Source organism: the organism of the source record quoted next, unplaced genomic scaffold, assembly GCF_019419815.1.
Source record: "Pyrus x bretschneideri cultivar Hongxiangsu unplaced genomic scaffold, Pyrus_bretschneideri_v1 Contig53, whole genome shotgun sequence".
NCBI classification, from domain to species: Eukaryota; Viridiplantae; Streptophyta; class Magnoliopsida; order Rosales; family Rosaceae; genus Pyrus; species Pyrus x bretschneideri.
Genome location: NW_025999791.1, coordinates 171323 through 197244, shown reverse-complemented (window position 1 = coordinate 197244; position 25922 = coordinate 171323). Strand labels below are relative to the sequence as shown.

Below are 25922 nucleotides of genomic sequence, written 5' to 3'. Positions count from 1 at the left end.
AAGCCTAATATAAAACTGAGCACATTAACATTTTAGGACTAACTTCATGCTAAACTAATCTTAATTATAAATTGGTACTAGACAGACCTTATAAGCGCTTCTAACGAGAAATAATATCTGGAAATTCTCTATGGAATCAATTGCATATCGGGTGATTCGTTTGAAAAGGTTGAACGTGCGGCTTCTAGCTTTGAACCATCTTTATAGTCCCATGATTCTTAATATCATTATATTTGAATAAAAGAAATAAACTTAGAATTTGAATTAAAATCAGAATTTATAAATTGGCATACACCAATTTTTTTGTTTGAATTCGTAAACATAGAAATTTAAAATTTTTGCGTAGAAAAAAAACTTGGAATTTGGAACTTCTAATTCCCAAATTTAAATTCCATATGAATAGATTCATTTTCCAATTTCTATGATTGAGAGTTTAAAAATAACAAATCCCGTATTCAATTCCATTATTCTTTTAGGTTAACTAAATAAGAAAATTCACAAATTTTAAGAAATAAAATCCCATCATTTCAATTTCCGTCATTTTAAAATTTCTTAGTAATTTTAAATTTATTCATCCAAACATAGTGTAAAGGTTATATTTTCGTGCTCTACTTTTATGGTATGTTTTGAATATCTATTGTATCTTTTTTTTTTTTTTTTGTCAAATAATAGATTTTATTAGATTAGATGTTAGATTAATCATCGACGAGATTTGAACCCACACCGTCATACAAAGGCACAATACATTTCCACCACTGCAATAAATGGTCACTTGGAATATCTATTGTATCTAAAAACCAATTAATTGTGGTCTAGAATATAGGAAGGGGATCCTCTCCGAATCCCTTTCACCAAGTCATCCTCATCAACTAATTCGGACACTTGAAATTTGATCAAACGGCTACAAATAGGGGCCCACTTTAAAAGTTATAATAACTTTAGCCGTTGGATCAAATTTTAAGAGCTCAAATTATTTGATATGGAAGACTTGATGAAAGGGATTCGGCCTGAAATGTATTATATTCAATGTACTACAAATTATTAAGAACTGGAATTGTAGGACATTATATTTAATTAAAGGGGTGTGCTATCCACACACCCCATTTTACTTCTCACACACCCCTTGATAATTTGTGTCCATTGATCCTCTTCAATTAATCCGATCCGATGGCCGAAAATTAAAAAAGTGTGTGAGAAGTAAAATAAGGTGTGTAAATATCATTTCCCTAATTAAATTGTAACCATTCATCGTATATCATGTGGTCAGAAATCATTTTAAATAGTATCTAACAAAAACTAACCGCACGATATACGATGAACGGTCACGATCACGGGATTCCCAGGAAAATGATCCAACAATGATCCTTTTTCGTGAAAAATTACTTGAACCAATAAAATAATATATTATTTACTATATGAGCTAGAAATTTATGTACAAATCCTTGTTGCACCAATGCTCCATGTATACTTAGCTCATCCAATCCATGAGTCTCCACTAGATCTGTGTACAATGGTCCATCTAAGAACTAGCATGGGAATTATAAAATTTATAGGCAGACATTCTTCAAAAAGTTATCGTGACATTTTAGACTAATAATACAGTACAAATAGATATGTTTTAAAATTCCCATATTGCATTGTAATATTGCTTTAGATTTTCTTGCAAATCTTAGGAGAAAAATGAATCCAATTTTTTATATTAGATTTTCTTCTTTGGTCTATGACATGTTTGTCTTTGTTTCTGACACACTCGACCCCGATATCCTCCAAACACCAGGGTAGGCACGTGCTGGCCAACACCCGAAGGTGACGAAGCCATACTAACTTGCATGAGAACTATGAAGAAAGAATGAACATAAATAAACTCGTAAATTTTACTATAATGAATATGCAATTGTGGAACATGTTCAGAGCATACAACTAATCCAGAACACTGTAAAAGGAATATTAAGAATGTACGAACAAAGGAATGGGTCCTACACCGAGAGGACTTGAAGATACTGATGCGGGAGTGCCTTAATGCAGGGATTGTACGCCTCAATTCTAAGTCCTGAGGGGGGTAAAACAAAATATGAGTGGACCAAGTTTATATATAAGTAATACTAAAATAGTTATTCTTCAACGTACTAACCCCCAGCTTAGAAAACTCATATAGCATAATAAGTAATAGGTTTTTTGAAAACCCTAACATGCCATAAAACCTTTACAAAACATATATCATATATAAAGTGCGTCGTAAATTTAACTAAGCACTTTATATGTGTGTGTGTGTATATATATATATATATATATATATCTTCATTCGCCCGATGGCTCTTCATCTTTCGCCAGTAGGTATATATAACTCTTCATTCTTCATTCGCCTGAAGGCCCTACATCACCCGATCGAAGCCATTTATAAGTATCATTCACTCATAGGCCCTACATCACCCGACCAAAGCCATTTAATGGATATCATTCGTTTGTAGGCCCCTGCATCACCTGACCGAAGCCATTTAATGATATCATTCACCCGTAGGTATATATATAAACATAGAAAATTATAAACATAATATTTCCAACATATATCTCATCAGAGCTCAATAGCTCAAGCATCATATCATAAATCATATTCATAGTATATAATCATAAATCTTCCAAAGTACTTAAATTTGACAAAGCATGATATTTCAATAATCATAAAATCCAATTTACTCATCAACGTTTCTTAAAACGTAATCATAAAATCATGCTTTTCATGTATGCATTTCTAATAGTAAAATCATGAAATTTGGAAAGGGTTCCACTCACCTTACTCTGTTGTCGAAGAGTCGTGCAAACAAGAGAAGACGGAAACATCACTAACAAACACATGTAAGCACATAAAGGGACCAATTAATAAAACTATATTATAATGATTGAATTTGGGAAAATGGAAGTCATAAAAAGATTCAGGACATCGAAAAAACTAAGGGGGACCCAAGGTCCCCCCACTTGTCGCCACAGGCATTGCCATGGGGTAGCGGCCCGGAAGGCCACGCGTCACCACATGGCAAATTGAGTCGCTAGAAAGTTGGCCGAAAAAGTCACCAGCGCCGCTGTCATAGTACCTCCGGTGAAGGCGTGTGTGCTTCACACCCTGGCCTATGGCAACATTTACGCGCTGACTCACTCGCGGCTCAAGCACCAACCATAGAAACAGGTATCCGACTCAGGTCGGGTCAGATCTTGGTCGAATCTGATTTAGATCTGGGTTTTGGGTTGCTGGGTTGGGCTTGGTTTGTTTGGTTTTAGGCTGGGTTCAGATTCGGTTTTGGTTTTAGGTCGGGTTGACCCCGTTTCAGGCCGTAGGTTCGGCCAAAATTTGGGCAACGCTTCCCGAGCTCTATTTGAACTCATTTATACACCATTTGCAATGATTCAAAAGTCAGAATGAAGCTTAAGATGATAGGAAGAGATTCGTACTAATTTGGAGCCGTGATGTGGTTGGGGTTGGTTGGAAAATGGCCTAGAAGGCACAGGTTTTCGTCGAAAAATTGGGAAAGCCTTTTCGAGGTGTTTCTGCAATGTCTCGATGTCCACAAAACACCAATACGATCAAAAACGAGTTATGAAGGCAAAAGGGAAAGGTTTATAGTGTTTACAAAGCTCACCTACGTCGGAGGTGATGGAAGCTTGTTGGAGTTTGTCAAGGAGAGGGTGAAAAGTGGCCTTTGCCATTGTAGAGTTCCTAGGTCCCTTGTTTGGGGTTTGTGATGACGCGGTCCAGGTGGTGGTAAGTTGGGTGCCTCACCGTGGATATAGTGGTTTTCGGTGGGGTTTGCCATAGCACCATCTTGGTGTTTGCCGAGGAAGAAGAGATATAAATGAGAGTGAGCTGGGAGAGAAAGAGAGCCATGCGAGAGTTTGAGAGTGAGAGTCGGGGGACAAAACCAAGAAAGCGGGCCCCAAAGGCACACCAATTAAGACCAAAAGCAAACATTTCAAAATATATCCCAATCAAAGTGAAATTACAAAATTACCATTTGTTTCGAAAAATCCAAGACGGGGTCGTTTTCAATCCTAGGTTTTAAATTGCATTTTGTTGAAAACAATCAACTAAAAATTTTTGGTTGTCAATATTGTTGTTGTTGTTGTACTGTAAGCTATTATTTTGTTTTTTGTTGAAAGGTAGATATTATTAAATTTGAATAGAAATGTTAACATCTGAAGTCAAGGTGTTAAACAGCCACTCTAGCTCGAGAGAGTCCTAGGTATGAGAGCCCTCGATATGAGATACAAACAAAACCATTAGATGTGCTGTCCTATTACAATTTCGGGGAGCAAAAATAAACTCTATTGACCTCAATTGCATTTGCAAACATTTTATATCATAAAGAAGACATTCAATAACAGCATACAGTTGAGTCTTGCCCTAGAGCATAGCCACAAGAACCTTTGGATCCGTTTCCACCTAGATAACATCAAAGCCTCTCTCCACAGGACCAAGTAAAGATGCACGTAATGCCTCTGCCTCCGCCATCAAACTATAGGCTACTATCAAAGCACTTCCAATGTGGGAAGGTTCCCCTAGGCAATAGGCAACTTAATCCCCTAAATGAACAATAACAGCTCATATATATCTCTACTCCTAAATTGAATAGCCCATGCAATTTATGTTAAAATATTAGTATTTTTTATTTTATAAAATAATAAAAGATAACTTTATTTGTAATTTCGGATAATGATAAAAGATTAGTTGAAAGTATTCGAAAATATTGAAATGTAGTGTAAAGTGGAAGAACATGATTCCGTATTTAAAAAAAAAATTATAATATTTCAATAATTTAAATTGTGGCTTACGTCATGATAACGTCAACCTTATGTCACATAGGAAAGGCACTGGGATAGGTGATTATTGCTTGATTTCTCCATCGGGCTCACCTTAGGTCCAATTGCATGAGTGGGTTGGAGTGTTTTGGGGAGGGAGGAGAATGGATTGGGTTGCCTATCACCAAGGCAATAAGCAATGGTGGAGTTGCTCTCAAGAAACTCCCTTTAGCCTTTCCTCCCCCCACTATGATTATTCTTTGTTAATCTACAAAATTCTATCAAAATATGAAATTAACAAATTAACCCTATGCTTTTGCTGTTTGTTTTTTTTTTTTTGAACAAACGATATTATCTACACTAAAAGGCTTAACCTCAATGAGCTAGCAATAATGTGGTTCAAATTTTCCCTTGGTGATAATTGAACCTAAGACCTCTCACTTACAAGTGAAAAGGAATACCACTAGACCGTACTAAGTGGCTGCTCTTTCTTTTTTAATCAAAAGATAATTGCATTATAATTCGGCCTTCATATATATGGTTAAGGCTTAAATGTCAAAATGGTCTTTGTGTTATAGTCATTTGGCCAATTTAGTGCTCGTATTCCATATGGTGTAGAATGTGCACCAAATGATCTTGAATATGGAATTTAAATTACATTAGGGAGGCGGGTGGTTTGACCCAGAACACCGTAGATTAAAGACGGAGACACTATCCACCTGGTCAATCGCCTACTTGCTCATTAGTACGTGATTTAATTGATCCAATTTTGAGAAAATGGGATATTCTGCTTTTGAATGAGATTTTTGAGTTCGATGAGGGGGACTTGAAGCCAAAATTTTGAATGTAAGGGACTTGAAGCCAAAACTTTGAATGTAAGGGTAAGTGTTCTTAACCACTTTAATTACAAGTCCGTTGCACGAAGGAAGTTGAACTTATACACGTTCATGATACTCGCATGATCTACTGATCTGGCAATTAGACAAGATCGAAGTGCTTATCAAATTGCCTTTTCCACTATAACTCATAGTGCCATCAAGCTGTCTTCGTCTGTAGTATAGGGAGGTCCATTGAAAAAATTGCCGGGTGCCTTCCAGAGGGCATGTACTCCGCCTGAAGGTATCTTGATTTGCCTTCAAGATGTCGGAACTCGGAAATCCCACGTCAAAAGTTTTACAAAATAATATATTACTTACAATTAAATGGTTCTAATCCTAATCACACTGAGACCTTTCAAAACTAAATCTCATTTTTGCGGGCTAGCAAGTAATTAAGTTAAGAACAGTGTCAGTGTTAGATCATTGACCTGTCTCTAGGCCTGGCAATTTCTGACACGACCCGATAACCCGACACGACACGACACGAAATTAACAGGTGTTTGGGTCGACATGATAACGAATCGGGTCGTTATCGGGTAACCCGATAAGCACCTGTTAAGATAACGGGTTGGTTCGGGTATACATGTGGGTAACACGATACACGATAAGCAGAATATTATTTGTATAATTTTATAACCCTAAAAAAATACTATAATAATTATATACATTAATTTTACAATTTTATACCCCTAAAAATTATAATAAATATATATATATATATATATTAAATTAACTATAAAATTTATAATAATTATAATAATTATATATACTATAATAATTATACCCCCAAAATATTAAGTCTATCTATAATAATTATATATATATATATATATTAAATTTTATAAAAACTATAATAATTATTAATTAATAATTTAATATGCATGATGCATTGCATGATTTTGCATCCATTGAAATTTGATGTGATTTCTTTCCATTCAAATTTCAATAATCAATTTCTTGCCGTTGCCAACTTGCCGCCCTTTTTGAAAAAAAAATGGAGGGAAAATGAAAATGTTAAGAAAAGTTGAAAATGAAACAAAAAAGTGAGGGAATTAGGGAAATATGTTGGAGGGAAAAGTGAAAATGATAAGAAAAAGTTGAAAAGGAAACAAAAAAGAGAGGGAAAAATGAAAATTAATAGAAGTGGTGAGAAATTTTTTTTTTTTTTTTAAGTTATTAACTTTTTATCACACACATGACTGTCATGACATATCTCACTATTTTTATAATGACACACGTGACACGTGATGTATGTACTATTCCATGTACCAGTCAATTATAATTTATATGTACAAAATAAATAGATTTAAATCTACTTAATAAATATATATACACACACACACACACGGAACTTGATTGATGGCATACGAATTCTCCAAAACTAATTTCAACGATCCAAACCGTCAAAATTGTTTGTATATGCTTGGAGATCACATCAGCAAAAAATCACAAAAAAAAACATTCAGAGATCAAGTAACGGGACAAAGCTTTTCAACGGTTATAAACGAAAAATCACGATTTAACGGTTATTTTAACTCCGATTTTGATGATTTTTTATAACTACACTCCTTGACCCTATATGAATACAATGAATGAATTCGATCTTCAATTTAAAATATTTACACAAGTGGATACCACAAAATCTTATGTTATACTTAATGAAAATATAAATAAACTCTAAGTGTTAGTCAATCTATCATTTTACGAATTCTCCAAAACTAATTTCAACGATCCAAACCGTCAAAATTGTTTGTATATGCTTGGAGATCACATCAGCAAAAAATCACAAAAAAAAAAACATTCAGAGATCAAGTAACGGGACAAAGCTTTTCAACGGTTATAAACGAAAAATCACGATTTAACGGTTATTTTAACTCCGATTTTGATGATTTTTTATAACTACACTCCTTGACCCTATATGAATACAATGAATGAATTCGATCTTCAATTTAAAATATTTACACAAGTGGATACCACAAAATCTTATGTTATACTTAATAAAAGTATAAATAAACTCTAAGTGTTAGTCAATCTATCGTTTTACGAATTCTCCAAAACTAATTTCAACGATCCAAACCGTCAAAATTGTTTGTATATGCTTGGAGATCACATCAACAAAAAATCACAAAAAAAAAACATTCAGAGATCAAGTAACGGGACAAAGCTTTTCAACGGTTATAAACGAAAAATCACGATTTAACGGTTATTTTAACTCCGATTTTGATGATTTTTTATAACTACACTCCTTGACCCTATATGAATACAATGAATGAATTCGATCTTCAATTTAAAATATTTACACAAGTGGATACCACAAAATCTTATGTTATACTTAATGAAAGTATAAATAAACTCTAAGTGTTAGTCAATCTATCGTTTTACGAATTCTCCAAAACTAATTTCAACGATCCAAACCGTCAAAATTGTTTGTATATGCTTGGAGATCACATCAGCAAAAAATCACAAAAAAAAAACATTCAGAGATCAAGTAACGGGACAAAGCTTTTCAACGGTTATAAACGAAAAATCACGATTTAACGGTTATTTTAACTCCGATTTTGATGATTTTTTATAACTACACTCCTTGACCCTATATGAATACAATGAATGAATTCGATCTTCAATTTAAAATATTTACACAAGTGGATACCACAAAATCTTATGTTATACTTAATGAAAGTATAAATAAACTCTAAGTGTTAGTCAATCTATCGTTTTACGAATTCTCCAAAACTAATTTCAACGATCCAAACCGTCAAAATTGTTTGTATATGCTTGGAGATCACATCAGCAAAAAATCACAAAAAAAAAAAACATTCAGAGATCAAGTAACGGGACAAAGCTTTTCGACGGTTATAAACGAAAAATCAAGATTTAACGGTTATTTTAACTCTGATTTTGATGAATTTTTACAGCTACACTCCTTGACGCTATATAAATACAAAGAATGAATTTGATCTTCAATTTAAAATATTTACACTAGTGGATGTGGATTTCACAAAATCTTATGTTATAATTTATATACTTAATAAAAGTATGAATCAACTATAATATTAATAATTATATACATTAAATTAATAATTTTATATCCCTAAAAAGTAAAAACTATAATAATTATATAGACGTAGGTGTAAATTGAATACAATTTCATGATGATCGATGTAAATTGAAGATTTTGTACATGGAGGTGTAAACTTTTGAGAAAGACTTACAATCTTAAAAACAAAAACTCTTTATCTTGCACATTTAATATTTGTAATATATTAGTAGTGTATGTATTATTTTTTTTATTAGGCTTTTATTTTCGAGTGTAGATATAGTACTTGAACGAGAAATGTTTTAATGTTTTGAAGTAATATTTATGTGGCAATGTGTGGTATGTGCAAATTTAAAAAAAATATATTTTTTTCTTAACGGGTCATAATGGGTCATAACGGGTCGGGTCACTTTACCCGTTGGGTAAAGTGACACGACCTGTTAAGGACCCGTTAAGATAACAGGTGTGACACGACACGACCCGTTAAGATAACAGGTGTTACACGAACACGATAGACACGACCCGTTTGCCAGGCCTACCTGTCTCTTTAAAACTTTGGCACTATAGAATTTGCAACTATGTAAGGTTGTAGCGTTGGTCATATTCGGATTGAGAGCCTCGTGATGTAATTTTCAACTTTTATAAAGGGATAAATATACGTTATTATTTCTTTCGATCAGGTTAAAAATTCTGACAAAATTTTAAGAGTGTCACACCAAGTTCTCTTGTACAGTTACTTTACATAAATGAATATCGTATATTTAAATTTTCATAACAAAAAATCATGACGGGTTATAGTATTGTTGTGCAACTATTGTGAAGCTAATCAAGTGCATAAAAATGGCCAGATAGGTTAAGCAGTTTTTTTATATTAAATAAATAATTTCACATAAAATTAATTGGGATTTTGTTGTGATCCAATACAAGTAAATTCCTTTTGTCCTCCTTATCCAAAAGAAAAGGGAACGAAATTCATTCGTTCATTTACATGCATGAAAGCACCGATTCGTTCATTTAGACACGCAAAGTAAATACTTTGATCAAAGAAAATAAAAGGAACCCATTAAACGATTCGTGGTTTGGTTGAAATGATCCATTTTTGACATTTAATTTGTTAAAATAATATGTTCGTTGTATTATTGTTATGGCACTAACATATAATCGATATACCATCGATAATTAATATTAATCATTTCAACCACCAAATATTAAAGTAAATTAATTTTGCTAATAACCCTAATCAATTTTTTATGGAGCCAATTTATCTAATTGGTTCACTAATAGCAATTTTTACTTTTTATACAAAACATTGCGGTTAAACACGAAAATTCTTAACCTACTTATTTACAAACCCCTTACAAGTGGCAAATAATTTGTGATAACCATATAGACCAGGTCCATGTAGAAAACGAGTAAATGATAGCTAAACTACACACGAACTCAATGATACCAACACAGACAAAGAGGGAGATGTGCAATAACTTGAGCTCAACGAAAACTCAATTAACTTGTTAATCATGGGTTAATTTTGCAATAATTATGAATTAGCCCATGTAAATTATTTACAAGTACAACACAAACCCGAATCAATTGGAAGACTAGCAAATCCCCAAAATCGATCTCTTCCAACCCAATTACAACACAACTCTCAAAATTAAAGAAAATTATACAAAAATAAAAAGTAAAACGGCGGTTATTGGGGGTGGATGGGGTGCGGTGAGTAATCTAATGGCTTTGAAGAACTCCTGGAAAACTGGGTGCGCGTGTGCGGAAGATCTACCTGGTGAAACGGAGGGAGCTGAGGAGGCGAGAGAAGGCGAGGCGGAGACGCGGGTAGATTCCGTGGGTGTACATGGTGGTGTGGCGGAGGAAGTCTTCGACGGTCTCCACGAACAGGTTCAGGCTTCGGATAGGTGGCACGTAGAGCGTCAGAGGCACCGCCGAGAAGGCCGCCGCGAATAGCAGCTGCAGCATTTCAGCTTAATTAAATTCCGACGAATCAAAAGCTCCAAGAATCGATTCGATTTCGGGAAACTTCAAGAGACAAACAGACGAAACTCCAACGGAAAACAGACAGAGATTATGAGGACTATGGAGGTCTGAATTTATGGTGAAACAAACACGATTTGGGTTTTTGGGGTTTGTGTTTTGGAGTGGGGAGAGGGAGAGGGAGAGGGAGAGACTTTTCGAAGAGAGACAGAAAAATGAATTTTTATTATTCGTCTCTGCTCTTCACTTTTGGTATGTGGTTTTGGACTTTTAATTTACTTTTTATTTGTCAAACTTTGGACTTTTCATTTGGGGCTTGCTTGTTTATTATTTGATGGTTTTTAAAATTTTATTGGTCAAATTTTGTACGAAGGGGGAGGTTTTCGATTCTAGTTAAAGGTAAAATTTAACCATATTATTATAGCAGGCTAGTATGTCATTTCCCGCTCTTTTACTATAAATATTATATTAAAAATTTACTTTTTCTCAAAATTTTCAAAAATAAAGTTTTCGTTTTGCAGATAAAAATGCATTTTGTGAAAACAAACTTAAAATAGAAAAAGCAAACAAAAGAAATATTTGCTTTAAGTTCTGTATACATCAAATTGGTTTTTTTTCTTCCTGTTTTCAAGGACAACTTTAAAATAGTAAAAAAAAAAGTGATTAACTAAAGGATGTTTTGATACAGGTGTCTTGTTTTTTATTTACTTAGACTAAACATCTATTTTAAAAAAAAAAATTGATTAAACATTCTCCTATAAATATGGGGATTATTAATTTCATTTTATACTATTTCCTTTTGGTAAATTATCTCATTTTCTTGTCATTATTCGTGCACTTACAACTTTAAAAATTGTCATTAGTTCATAAAATTATGAAAATCTGAAATCTTCCAATACTCATACGACACTAGTGTTTTATCTTGACTCATACAACTTACCTAAAAGACAACTTGCAAGAGTTTTTTCTTTAAATAATTGGCAAATACATAATACACACATATAAAATGTAGATACAAACAATAAAATAGAAAGTTACTAAAACATACATATTGGTACATTTAAAATAAACGTACCTAAAATCCATCGGTACACTTCGATTTAACATGTGTACATTTTAATACTGCATGGTTACATTTTAATTTAGTAATGGTACCTTTTTATTTACTATGAAGACTTTCAATTTAGCATAGGTACGTTTTAATTTAAAAATAAGTTGTGTTGGTACATTTTAATGTTTTTGTTAAGAAAGATGGTACATTAATTTCACCTAAATCATAGTTCAATTCTAACGAAGAAAATAGAGGATGAGAAAGAATATTAACCCTTACAATAGTAAAGATTGTATCAAGTTAGAAACAATTTATATATATTATTCTATTGAAAATTCTTAATAATTTAAGTCTCTCGGTCCTCATTTAATTTGGTTATTATCTATTTGGATATTATTGAATTTTTAAATTGAGGAAAGGATAAAGATAATAAATTAAATAAATATTATTTGAAGAATTTAAAATAAATTTGAAAAGCGTCTAAATTAGGAATGTACGTGGAATAGATGGTTTAATCAAAAGTTAAAGCACTTAAATATAAAGTTAAAAATGAATGAATGTTTAATTTAAAAATGTTTAAAATGAGACATCTAATTCTAATTCTAATTCAAGACTAGGAACCTACATGCTAAGCTCTAAGTATAATTCTACATCTTAAAACAATTAATCATACCGACCAATTAAATCAAAATAAAAAACAATTGAATGACATTTTCTCAAGAGGAAATTGTAGCAATGATCTTATTAACTTTAACCCGATTGGAATAATGGTCCCTTAACTAAAAATCTATGATCATTAGCTCCTTAACTCATCAAAACATACAACTATGGTCCTTTTCGTCAAGTCCATTAGAACTTTCGTTAAAATGAATCACGTGCCACACACGTGAGGCTGAATCAAGGGGCAAATATAGAAAACCAAATGAAAATATGGTCCCTCAACTTTAACCCAATTAGAGCAATAGTCCCTCAATTTTAACTCAATTATAGCAATGATCCTTCTAACATGACTCACTGACAAAATTCTGACACGATTGATGAAAATGATTATAGATGCATTTTTTGATGAATTAAGAGACTAATAATCATGAATTTTAAATTGAAGAAATATTGTTACATTTTTCTGAGATAGACATCACATCATGGATAAAAATAGTTTGTTTTATCAGATTATAATATGAATTTATGAGTCTCACCTAATTTAAAAGAACTGGGATATATACTATAATATATAGCCTCGTGTTCCATCTGTCCTTCTTTATGGATTTGGATCCTCTCCAGAGCCTAAGAAGAGGATCCTCCTGACCAACACATTTGGACCGTTGGATTTTCATTCAACGGTTATAATTATTATAATTTTAAAATAACCTTCTATTTTTAGTCGTTGGATAAAAATCTAACGGTCCACATATGTTGCCCAGGAGGATCCTCTCCTTGAGCTCCGAAGAGGATCGAAATCCCTTCTTTATGAGCAAAAAATATATTATATACAGGTCTCACCCTCTTCATCTATTTACAAGTGGAGTTGTTCAACATCCAATCTAAGCAATGGATTTTATCAAAATAAATAAATAAATAAATCTAAGCAGTGTAACCAACCTAATCCAATTCAATCTAATTGGTATTGATGAATTTGGCGATTGATTATTCAAAAAGCGACATTATTTCCTTGGTGACCAATTTAAAATTCTATCCAGTTTTATTATTTATTTATTATTTAGAAGGGAAGGATACAAACTTATAACGAAGTGGAGAGGAATACGAAGTTATTGATTTATGAAATAAGAGACTATCAAGTATAAACATCGTATTTAAAAGTAAATGCTTTTAGTTATCTAGTAACTAAGAGAACGAAACTCCCATCTCTCTTCTAAATTAAATGCTCCAAAGGGAATGTTCTCGAATCCTAGGGACAATTGGTCGCAATTTCTTTGGAGTTTCAAAGAAGAAATTGGTACCCACAGGAAGGTTTGGTTTGTACTTTGCGTTCCCAAGTGAGACTGGTTGCTCGACAAGGACCCAGGGGAACGTATGAGAACTTTGAATCAACCTATATACGTATCTTTTTGGTAAAAGAATAAGATAGCAATTATAGCATGAGAGAGACGTACATATGGCTAGTTATCAAACTCGTTATTTATAATAAAAGATAGAAAAATAAATCGACATCAAATCAATTTATCGAACTCGTTATTTAAGAAATTCAAATTTTAAAACTCTTGCTTACAAATGAATGGTCTTTTTCTGGCCGTATGGCTACTTAACTTCCATGCTCCGTTAATACAGACTTACAGATGAACAAGCTCGAGATCGTGGACACTGTATGCATCATTCAATGCTTACAACGATTACAAAGAAAAATATCATTGAAATAGTGAACATTCCCTCCTATCCCTCCATTGACTTCATTTCTTTTCTTCCCCCCTTTAAGCCAGCTTTGTAAGCCTTGCGCATGCTATAAAATTTGGATAAATACTTGCATTTTTTAGGGGAGAAGGCACATATCTTATTTCTTGCAAATAATGCACCTTTTATCGTATAAATTTTATAATCTCAATTTTTATTTGAAGATTATCTCTATAAAAAAAAACTATTTGAATTAAGGATCGTTTATGCAATGTAAGTAGCAAATCAACTGTGTGAGTACAAGTAACATATTATTGATGAACTATCCATTATTTGATATATTTGAATAACTAAATGATCTCCAATTTGAATGGTTTTTACTTTTCAGTAGATATAATTTTCAAATGAGGATTAAAAATTGAACGGTGCCAATTATAGAGTTTATACAGTAAAATACATTATTCGTAAATAATGAGGTATGTGTATTGTTGGAACAAATTTGCGCACCGTCGTGGATGGTGGGGCACAAATCCGAGCAAAGAGAGCAACCGTGAGCAAGCTTAAGATTGCCCCGGGGGGAGGGGGTTGCGCCAAAGGCTCTCAAATCGTCAAGCTAGAAAGCAATTTTAGACTCAAGCAGTGGGCAAGAGAATTAGAGTATCGATGTTGCGTTACCAGAGACGAACCCTAAATGGGTGTATTAATACTGTTAAGTTGGGAGAATACTAGAGAATATCTAGAGGTAGATATTGCACCTCTTAGGACTTGTGATTGCTTGCGGCATAAGCCAGTTCCTAGATTATGGAAACTCCAAGACATATGAACGTATTGTACCATGTCTCCTTATTATAGGGCTTTATTGTTTGCCATCTCCAACTACAAAGAGGATATTCTACTTAGAGCCTACCTGACTTAGCTAGCTACAAGGATCTGATTGATTCATATCCGGATCAAATCACGTGTCTTGCTGAACAAGTATGGTCATACTAGCGAAGTTGATCGAACTTCGCCTATTGCCTTGGAACATGGTGATGGTGGCACCGCTGCTCAGTTTGATATGATCCAGCTCTGCTCAGAGCTGTTGACTTCTAAGGTAATTGTATTGCGATCAGCCTTACTCCGGCTCTAGAAAATTATGGCAAACGGTTCAGTGCGGCTAGTTGTCTGGTCAGACCTTGAATCTCATTCAGAGTAGTGGGGGACTTTATATTCAAGATTGCTTGGATTTGCCTTTAATGTGCATTGGCGGGCTTGGGCTTCTTGACTTCGCTAAATTGTTAATATGGACTAACCGTTGCTTTAGGTCAAGAAATATGTGATTAGCGTATCTTGACCCGTCTTCAGTTAAGGTAGAATTGTCTTTCTACACTTCAGTAGCCTCTACGAGGGTAAAAGACTTATTCTTTACCTCATTCAGTACTTGCACAGCGTATCATCGAGATGTGGCCTAGTTGGACTTGATCTTTTCGACTCCTTCTCCCGAGATACGGAATTATATTTACTAATACTCGATAGAGGTTACCGCGCTCAGTCGCAGTAGCTAGTGCTGACCTAAAATCCCATTATAAGGAGATGGGTTTCTAGCTATTGTGAACGTCTGCTTTGAGACCACTGGGCGTGTTCTCATGTCGAGTGTTATTTTGCCGATAGCAGTCGAGGTATGACTGTTGAATTCGGTGCATACCTTCGCTTGGCGTATGATAGTGTTTTCCAGGACCATTTGCTGAATGGTTGTCAACCATTATTCTGTCGACTATAGCGTGTACTAGTTGGATAAATACCACTAGTGTGTCATTGTGTGAGAAGTCGATGCCTTCGACATCTTGCTCAGTGAAGCCAACGATAGGCCTAGGTTGGGTGTTGACTGCCTAGGCCTGAGAGACTAATAGAGCCTGCTGAATCTTTTTTTTCTTGGAGTTATTGGTGGCTCCCAAGTGCTCTAATTCGGCAAGGATGTCATTGATCCGAATCATCTTGGTTGACAGCTATTCGTCGACATTTACATTCCTTCTAAGCTGCGCAGCTGGCTTGTTCAAGTATCGATTGACCTTGCCTTCTTTCACTAGATTCTCTAGGTAGTTCCTCCAAGTGTAGCAATCGTCGATTATGTGATTGGGACCTAGATGGAATGCGCATTACTTGGTGTGGTCCAACTTAGAGGTATCCCTCTTTGATTACTTTGGCAACTTGAACCATGGTTCGCTCTTGATGTCGCGGAAGATTTGGTGGATCAAGATCGAGAACTTAGAGTAGTTCTTGGGTGTCAGGCCTCCTATAGTCGGGGATCGATCTCTGCGCTTAGCCTTCTGCTTGCTTTTGTTGTTGTATTGCTTATTGTCCTTATTCTTTTGAGCTACTGCCGATTCTTTTCAAGGCTGCTTAGGTGCCTTGTCTGCTCGCCGAGCCTTGCCCCAAAGTGCATGCTTCTCTGCCAAATCGAAAAAGTATGTAAGAGTTAGATCTTCTTTCATGATCAATTCTCCGAACAACGGGTGGTCTGCTGAGAGTCATTTTTGGAAGGCTGCACTAGCTATCGAGTCATTACATCTAACTATCTTTGCCTTCTCTGCTTTGAACCTCTTCACATAGTCATGGAACGACTCATTTGGGTTCTTTTTGACGTTGAACAAATGGTTGGACTTTTTCTTGATCGAGTGATATGATGAATATTCTTTGGTGAAAACCAAAGAAAGTTCATCGAAACTCTGGATGGATTGTGGTGGCAAGGTGTGGAACCAATCTTGTTCATCGTCTTGTGGAATGATGGTGAATATCTTGCACATGAGAGCGTTGTTGTTTTGATAGAGGATCATTGCACTTTGGTAGTGTCTTAGGTTTCTCTCAGGGTTTCCATCCCCTTTGAAGAATGTGAAACGTGGCATGCTGAATTTGCGTAGAGGCTCTACCTACTCGATCTTATCTGTGAAGGGTGACCTGCTTATGTTGGTCATGTATCGTCGTAGTGCCTCGTCAGTGACCTCATTATGTTAGGAAATCGTGTAATCGTTTGGTCATAAGCTTCTCTACTTCCTCATGAATTTACCTTTGTTGGGGGTAGCAAAGCTCTTAGCTGCCCCCGATCATGACCTGCTGGTCTAGGCTACTCTTCCATATGCTCAGCTTGTCTATACCGCGGCTACGGTACATGTGGTACGTTAGTAGGCAAGTGAATTACTTGTTGGCTATCGGTTGAACTTGAGCCAGATTGTGTGATTGCTTCTCTCCGTTCGTCGTGCTGCCTACTCCGATGTGAAGTGAATGATGCTCTTTGCAGGCCTAGCCACGAATGAACACTTTGCCTGTACAGTTACTCATGTTGATTATCGGAGTGTGGCCTCAACCATGAGTGTATGCTTGTTTGTGTGCCTAACTGAAAGTGCACGCTCCTCCGCACCCTAAGACGAGACTATATGCTATCTCAAGGGCCCAATCGAAAGTGTACACTACCTAAACACTCGATTTGTGGCTGGTTGAGGGGCTGATTGTCGGGACATTGCTGGAGAGGTTCGTCGTTTGCCCGTGTCCTACTTTGGGACACCTCGTTTGGGGCACGCTACATCTCAGTACCAAAAGCTGATTCACTAAGGTCATCTACTGCACGAGGGCCCTTGTCAACTTCATGACTTGTCGGGACAAGTGTTGTTCGTCATGTAGGTTGGAAGAGCTTGGATGGTATGCGTCTCCTTCAGTGGTAGAAGTGTAATGGACTCCGGGTGCAAGATTTGAGCTAAAATAGGCCAAATCTACATAAAATAGGTCAAAAGCATTGAAAAAATGGTTCCTGATCAAGGTTCTAAAAAACGCTAGGCGCTAGTCAGGCGGCCGGCTGGCGCCTAGCGCCCAGGTGGCCTAGGCAAATTTAGGTAAATTTCTTGTATATCTTGTAAATAAGTGCACATTGACACTTACAAAAATTGTACTTGTGTGAAATCCATGGATAAGATAATAAAAAAAATGATAAATGCAAAAAGAGTATCCAACAAGTCCAAAATATAAAAACACATTAAGCATATATGCCATATAACCATAGTGAGGAATATTGTAGGATGACACATGTACAACAAGTTCACAATTTTAAACCACTTAGACTTAGATAGGATTTTTATATTATTTTTTAATTTCATTAAAAAAAAAAACTGCCTAGCTCCACCTAGCCCCGCCTAGCCCGCCGTCCAGAGCCTATTCGATTTTTCCAACCAATTTGCAAGAAAACGCCTCTGCTCACCATAGCCCAACGCCTAGGCTGTTTTTTAGAACATTGGTTCGGATCACCAAAAATGGGTTGGGCTACTGGAGTGGATCTGGGTCAAGGCGCGGGCACACGTCTGGAGCATAGGTCAACCGGTTGGGCTACTGGAGTACGAGTAGATTAGGCCTAGGAAGCTGCTGAAATGGGTTGCTTCCATGTGGGCTGCTGCTGCAGCCGTTGCTAGGCTCGCTCGTGTGGAGGCATGCGTTGCTCGCTGGATTAAGCATGCTGAGCTTTGCTTGAAGTGGGCCGTTAGGCTTGATCCTGGAGGCTTGACGAAGGGTCTTTTTCACGGGCCTCCAAGCTTTGGCCATTTTTGGAATTGGGCTATAGGTTACACCAGCACAGGCTGTGTCACATCCCGGCCTGGGGCGAATCACTTCCCAGGCCCGCTTCATCACCGTAGCACAATATTGTCCGCTTTGGGCTTACCATTCCCTCACGGTTTTATTTTTGGGAACTCACGAGCAACTTCCCAGTGGGTCACCCATCATGGGATTGCTCTAGCCCCTTTTTTGCTTAACTTCGGAGTTCCTACGGAACCCGAAGCAAGTGAGCTCCTAAAAGACCTCGTGCTAGGTAGGGATGGGAATATACATATAAGGATCACTCCCCTGGGTGATGTGGGATCTTACAGGCTGGGTTTTGATTGGCTAGAAAAATTGCACCGATGGTTGATTGGGCCACGGTAGTGGCAGTGGGTGGTGGCAATCGTCGTTGCTCCGCAATTCGTCAAGTGGGATTTGAATGAGAGGGATTTGAATGAATACCATTTTGATCACCTTTGACTCTTCCTTGATTGAGTCGTTATTGTCTGTTGCATGCTCGTGGAAATCTCGGTGTACCTTGAGGCCAATTTTGTCATTTTCACCCAAAAGTCCCCGTGTCACCTCTATAATTTTCTTAACTAATTTTTAGCGCAACAGAGGAGAAATTAAATTGAGAAAGGGTTGGATTGAGGAGGAATCAAAATTGGATTCTTATGGAAGTTGTTTACTAAACTTTCTGGAATCAGGGGAATAATGTTGATTCCATAAAACTTGTTTACCAAATACCCTAATTAGGAATTAAAACCAGTATAATTACTAAATTGCTCATGTTCTAAATAAATTAATGAAGCATATGGTTTCAACTTCATCAATTTAGACTAATGTTCATTCTTGGGACATTGATCTCATGAGAACTTATCACCCTTGCTTACTAGAACATTTACTTTGTTGCAATTCTCCATAGTAAACCTGTCAAGCACTTTTTCAATGTAGCCCTTTTATGACAAAAAAGAAGTTTTCTCTGCCTATCTCTTATGATCTCAATTCCCAAAACATAATGAGCCTCTCCCAAGGTCTTCATTTGAAAAATGGCACTCATAATGGTCTTGGTTTCCCTCAAAAGTTGTAAGTCCGAGCTTGACAATACGGATAGCCTCAACAGATACTTTAGTCCATTCCTCAACAAAGATATTATAATAGTTTTTAGTTGTTTGTTTTTGTCTTTTAAAACCATGCATTGAATTTGTGATATATACAGAAGAGTCAGTATCAAACCACCTTCGCAAGAATTTTTATGGGTTCCACCCGTTGACACGTTTTTAATGTGCCAGCGTGAAACACTATGAGTAACTTGTCTTCCCAATCCCGCTATATATCTACCATATCGTCTTGCGCCGGTGTCTCCTTGTCTGTTATAGTACCTAAAGGTTGGTTTGCCATTTCCTCTTATCCATCGAGTGGCTGTAATGAGCTAGTTGACACATGATGAGAAGAAATCAAGTGATGAAAGTTCTAGAATGGTACTATTTTAACCTAGAGGGGGGTAAATAGGTTCCAATTTAAAAACCCAATTCAAATTTAATTTAATTTCTACATTCACAACACATATCAAATTATCCTAAATAAAATGTGCACATAGGATGTAGGATTTAACAAGACAAAACCCACTACTGAGAAAATCATCGGGCTCCCAAGCCAGGATAAACACTAAGAAAGAACGAATACATAAAGACTTACAAAATTCATCAACTAGACATGCATACTAGCTAGTAGCTCTGTCTTCGCGCTTTGCTACTCGTTCTTTCTTCAGCCTTCGAGTGGAAGTGGCACAACACTAATGCAGTCATCAATCACTGGCTCCTCGAACTTTGCAAGATACTGACACAATCATGCAGAATGTATGAAATGAAATGATTTTAAAAAATTAATCAATTACGAAAATCACAAGGCACATTTTCATAATTAATTTTTAATTTAAGTGCAGGAAAAATCAGCGAACCAAAACTAATATTTTCTCATTGAAAACACCTACAATAAAACTGATTTTTCTTCATGAAAATCCTTCTCTGTCCACACGGGCTGCTCACATGTCGTTGCTTTCAAATGATATTTCATGCAGCAAAAACAACCAAGCTCCTAGTCTAATTCATGCGGCTCATGGACAACAAAAACAATGAAGGAATATATGCTGTGCTGCTAATGTTGCTGACTAAAGCTCAAATATCCCTTGGTGCATGCAAGTGTGCTATGCCAAAGCCTCTTTTTTTCTTTAAATTAAGCACAAAAACAACAGCCCAAATACAAAGCCTATCCTAATGCATGCTGCAGCAACCAAAACCAACAATTATGATACCATGATGACTTCTAAAAACCTAATGCATGCTCTCTCAAATAAAAGACTGCTCTCGGTGCATATATATGTTCTGATACGGAGCAGCAGCGAAAACCCTAAACTGATGCGCGCGCGCGCACACACACACAGGCGTAGGTGAAACAGAGTAAAGAGACGTGATCAAGGCAAACTGAATTTTTTTTTATTAGCCAACTAGATAAAGAACCAAGAGATATTATTTGTTTTGTGCTGATAAGTGTGAAAGTCCACCAAACATTATTTGTGTGCATCAAACAAATACTAGAGAATATACTACCACCTAAGAAAGATGGGCTTTAACTAATTATCTATTCTAAAACTAGGGAGGGATTGACTGTTCATTGGGCTACAGTCAATTGTTTGCCCCTCGATTTCATCTTATTTACACAAAAACCATGAGCATTGGGCTGGGTTTGAAGGATATTATTTGAACTGATAAGGGTGATTTTGTCCGGATGGTTTAGGACGAATTACCCCTTGATTTCATCTTATTTGCAAGAAACCCATTATTTGTGGACTAGGTTGGAAGGGCAATTTTGTCCTCTGGGTTTTGAGCGAATTAAAGGGTTGCCGTGTAAGGCTTCCACTTACTGTCTTTCATTTATTGTTTCGGGGAAATGAAGCTCTCACAGAGAGCGGAAGAACGGAGAGACAGAGAGACAGACAGAGAGAGAAAGAGAGAGAGAGAGACAGAGAGAGAGAGAGATTTCGAGGGCAAGACAGCGCAGGGAGAGTGGGTGATATCAGAAGTGGGAAAGTGGGTGATATCTTCTCGGTTTTGACTGAGTTCGAGAGTTGTTGTGTGCTGTCCTTCGATGAGGGTTTCGGGGGGATGGAGATTGTGACAGAGAGCGGAGAAATTAAGCTCTCACAGAGAGCGGAAGAAACGGAGAGACAGAGAGACAGACAGAGAGAGAAAGAGAGAGAGAGAGACAGAGAGAGAGATGCCGAGGGGAAGACAGCAGGGAGAGGTATGGCTGTTGTCTGCAATTTCATTTGCTGTCCTTCAAGGAGGGTTTCGGGGGATGGACTGTGACAGAGAGCGGAAGAGAGAGAGAGAGAGAGAGAGAGAGAGATGACGATGAAAAGAAAACGAAGAGGAAAGGGGAAGCTACATGCCTGAATTTCGAAAGCCAAGTGCTTTTAAAAATTTTTTTTTTTTCCTATCAGCTTAGATCTGGTTTTTTGTTGTGGATTATTTTCGAATTTTTTAGTGTGTTAGGTCAGATTTTAGTGGAATAATCAGAGATATTTATTTCTTGCATATATATCTGCTTGCAGGTTCGGTTTGTCATTTTGATTTCGTACTCAAATATTTATATTTTATTATTACTTGCATTTATATCTGCTTGCATGTTGTGATTGAGAGGCCAGAATTACTTTACAAATCTTTCTGCACTGTTTGGTTGGTTAGGTAGCATGCTTTTGTCTTTTTTTTAATCGATTTGGGGATTTTCTGCCCCTCTATTTATTCATTTGCTCTCAGTTTTGTTTCTCAGGTTCCTGTGTTTTTCTGTTAACTGTTCAAAGGTCCATTTTTTTCCGTTTTGTAGTTTAAATTTTGTCTATTATTCTGTCTGGCCTACCATTTCAATTCCAATGCTCTTAAATTGTATGCATCTGTGTCTCTGTGTGTGCATATGAGGTTGTGCATCGACTTCTCTGCTGCCTAATTTTAATGCAATTTTTTTTATTTCAATTGTTTCAAGACGAGAAAACTCATTATTCTCTTATTTTTATGGATTGCAGGAAACGTCCTGCTGACTTGGGATTTCAGGTTTCATTTGCTAACCCTAACTTTTTAATGTTGTGAAACAATTACTGTTTGTACGTTCATTTGTTGTGTTGTTGTATTGAATATTTTTGTATTGTTCTACAAAATGTTTTTCATTCCGTCTTTGTTTTTGGACAACAAAGTGATTAATTACGAGTCTTTGTAGATTCATCTGTGTTTCATTTCCCCTGTCTGTCTATCTTTTACCGATTGGTTTTAGATATGTATATGTGTGACTGTTTTGAGAAGGGTATTATGTTGCAGTGTATGTTTTGCATCATTAAACTTTCCTCTACTTTCCCTTTCTTACAGGGTTTTATTGAAAACAAACTTATACATCCCAATGCAAAAGGAGAGAGGAGGCAATGGCTGGCATTGTTGATAACGTGAGTAAATTTGTAAACAGGATTTCTAATAGTTTGCTAGCTGTAGAGTTATTTCTTCGTCTCCCATAAGGTTCAACTTTTTATATACACATTCATGATTTCTCCATTTCTCTTTTCAACTACTGAAGCAAAGAGATAGTGTATGTCTACCAAATTCAGAAAATCAATTATGTTGTACACAACTCTTTTAAATGGTTAATTGTTGTGCTATGTCAAAATAGTTGGAGAGTAGAAGATAGAAAATTTAATCATGTTAGTAATTCATTGTGTTCAATTTTCATGTTTTGCCATTCTTATCCACTTTATTACTTCTTTTGATGCAACCTGAATTATATATATATATTTTTAATCTTCATCAGGCACTTCTCTTTGGAAAGAAACATGTTTGGTCTTCAAAACACCATTTAAATGTGAAAGAAGAAGTTCCCCTCACATGGTTAGAGCCGTAGAGGTAAATGATTCTTTTTTCTTTGATCAAGTATTTGGTACTTTACCTTATGTCTAATGGCTTTTGTTGCTGTTTGTTTGTGTTAACTGATATTTTTGAATCTCTGGTAGTATTTTTATACTCTTTTGGAAAGAAATAATTTATTTCATCCTGTGTTTTTTTCTCAAATAAATCCATACTTTGTTAATTGCTAGCTTTTCTTTGCTCACTAAAATAAGCCATCTTAATTAATTAAGGTCTCTTGCTGCTGTTTTTGTGATAATATTACTATCTTTATTTCATTTTCTTCTTTTCATTACACATTGACTTCATGTTGCTTTTTACAATTGGTCCTTACTTGGCTGAGCCATAGTAAATTGTCCATAACTCGCCTATATACTCTCTCGATTTTAATGATTACTCAAATGAAATTTGTGATTAATTTGATTGAATTATTTTTATTTAATTTAATTTGTAATTTTTTAAAAATATGCAGGGGGAGTTCAAAGTCAAGAGGAGGGGCGTAAGCACATATTAATTTTTTGTATCTCAATCTGATTGTTTGATTTTGGGTGAATAGATCATGGGTTGAGTGATGCAGGTGAAGCTTTGTTTTAGGACCATCTTGGAGAAGTATTGTTTGTTGAGCTGCCAGAAAATGGTCACTCAGTCTCTCAAGGGGGCAGCAGCTTTGGATTGCCTTTCCAGAATGTTGAGGTCATTGAAATTAAACTAATTGAACATTATTTGATAATTTTGGCATATGAATTTGAATTGGTATTGATTTATTTTCACAACTTTTGGAATTACGAGATGGGACTACCAAGTCCAGAGGTCAGATGGTCATCTAAGCTGCTGTTAGTTTTGCTCTCCAAATGACTCTCATGAATGCGAACCTTGATCAAACGTACATAATATTTGAGCAGATAGTTTATCCAGTAAAGGTTTCCACCTATTTTACTTTATAGATACACTTAACAGTCTTTATAAATAATTGATTTTTATAGAGTCAGTTGAGATGAAACCTGTTCTGCAACTTCTTTTGAAGGTTCTTTGAAATTTCTTCAGGTATTTTTGGAAAAAAAGTGTGATATGTCAGCATAGTCATGGTATATGACAATGATAATTTGAAGAACCATTTAAAGTATTTTGGTAATCAGCATACTAAAATTTGAATGTGATATATCCGTTTAGTTTTCTATACACAATGATAATACTCAAGTATAATTTACATCATATATCTTTTAAAGTACATGAAACTATGAAGAAAAAACCCTAATTAATCTGATTATGGGGGTTTTGTTTTATATCAAGATATTTCAGCAGAAGGCAGACTTTGAAGAGTTCACGCTGCATAGAAAGATGATGAAATGCCACCCATTGAATCCATTGTTGCTCCACTGGAGGCGAAGCTTAAGCTTGCTGCAGGAGGTATACTTTTGTTCTACAATATGACCTCTTTAATTTGTTTGTATATGGGAGGTATAGAGTGTTCCATGTGTATTTGGTTTCCATATTGTTTATGGATCTATCAACTCATTTATTACATGAATCAATAATTATAACGAGTTAAATTTTTTTTACATGAGCACAATCAAGTTTACAACTGAATTCATGATAAAATTTATGGACCTGCCATTATGTATACATATGAATCTGCTAATGGTGTTCAGTTTTTAACTTGGTCTTTTATTTTTATTAAGTTGTGGATCAATTTTAGTTGCTAATCATTGTTGGAAAGGTTAATTAGTCCCATTACTTAAAATGGGTGTGCTAAATTGTGGTTATGGTTTCAAACCCGCAGCAGAGCGCGGGTTTCTTTGCTAGTAAGACCTAAATTGAACGTCAAATATCCAAACCCAATCCATAGTTCACGGCAACAACAAGGTTTAGTTAATGTTTAAGCTCATTTGTAATCTTGCTAAAAACTGCTGCCCAAAAACACTTAATGTAAACCATAATTTCATGAGATGCCATGCATGCAAACATACCTGAGTAAGTGTTTCCGAAACGCTTGGTATTCTTGTGATCAAGAGCACAAGAGACAAACTTAGACTAAAACCGAAAACATGCACTGGTTTAAGACATTACAAACTCAGGCGTTTTGTTAGGATTTGCCAATTTTACTCTAACAATCTCCCCCTTTGGCATTTCCTAGACAAAACCCTCAACCATAATATTACAAACAAATAGTAATATGAAAGACCATGCATAACATTGAAGTCTGTAAACTGCGCACGCTCAAACAAGAAAACCTGGAACGCACAAAAGATATAAGTTGCTGAAAAAGAAGGCGTATATATATGTAATAGCAAGCAACCAAAATCAACCAGGTTTTTGAAATTCTGCTTGTCCCC

At 35.7% G+C, this 25922-nt stretch overlaps 1 long non-coding RNA gene across 10 annotated transcripts; it reads left to right on the top strand.

The window, feature by feature from the left end:
• The first annotated feature begins 21716 nt into the window (after positions 1-21716).
• LOC103967380 lies at positions 21717-25148 on the top strand. Of its 10 annotated transcripts, none has more exons than XR_007253225.1 (6): positions 21717-22755; positions 23065-23138; positions 23498-23589; positions 24062-24509; positions 24634-24717; positions 24880-25148. It is a non-coding gene; the product is annotated as an uncharacterized LOC103967380 (long non-coding RNA). The 10 variants fall into 10 exon arrangements; XR_001954909.2 differs by having other exon boundaries at positions 21718-22755; positions 24062-24503; positions 24634-24674; XR_007253224.1 differs by having other exon boundaries at positions 21718-22755; positions 24062-24503.
• The last annotated feature ends 774 nt before the right edge of the window (positions 25149-25922 follow it).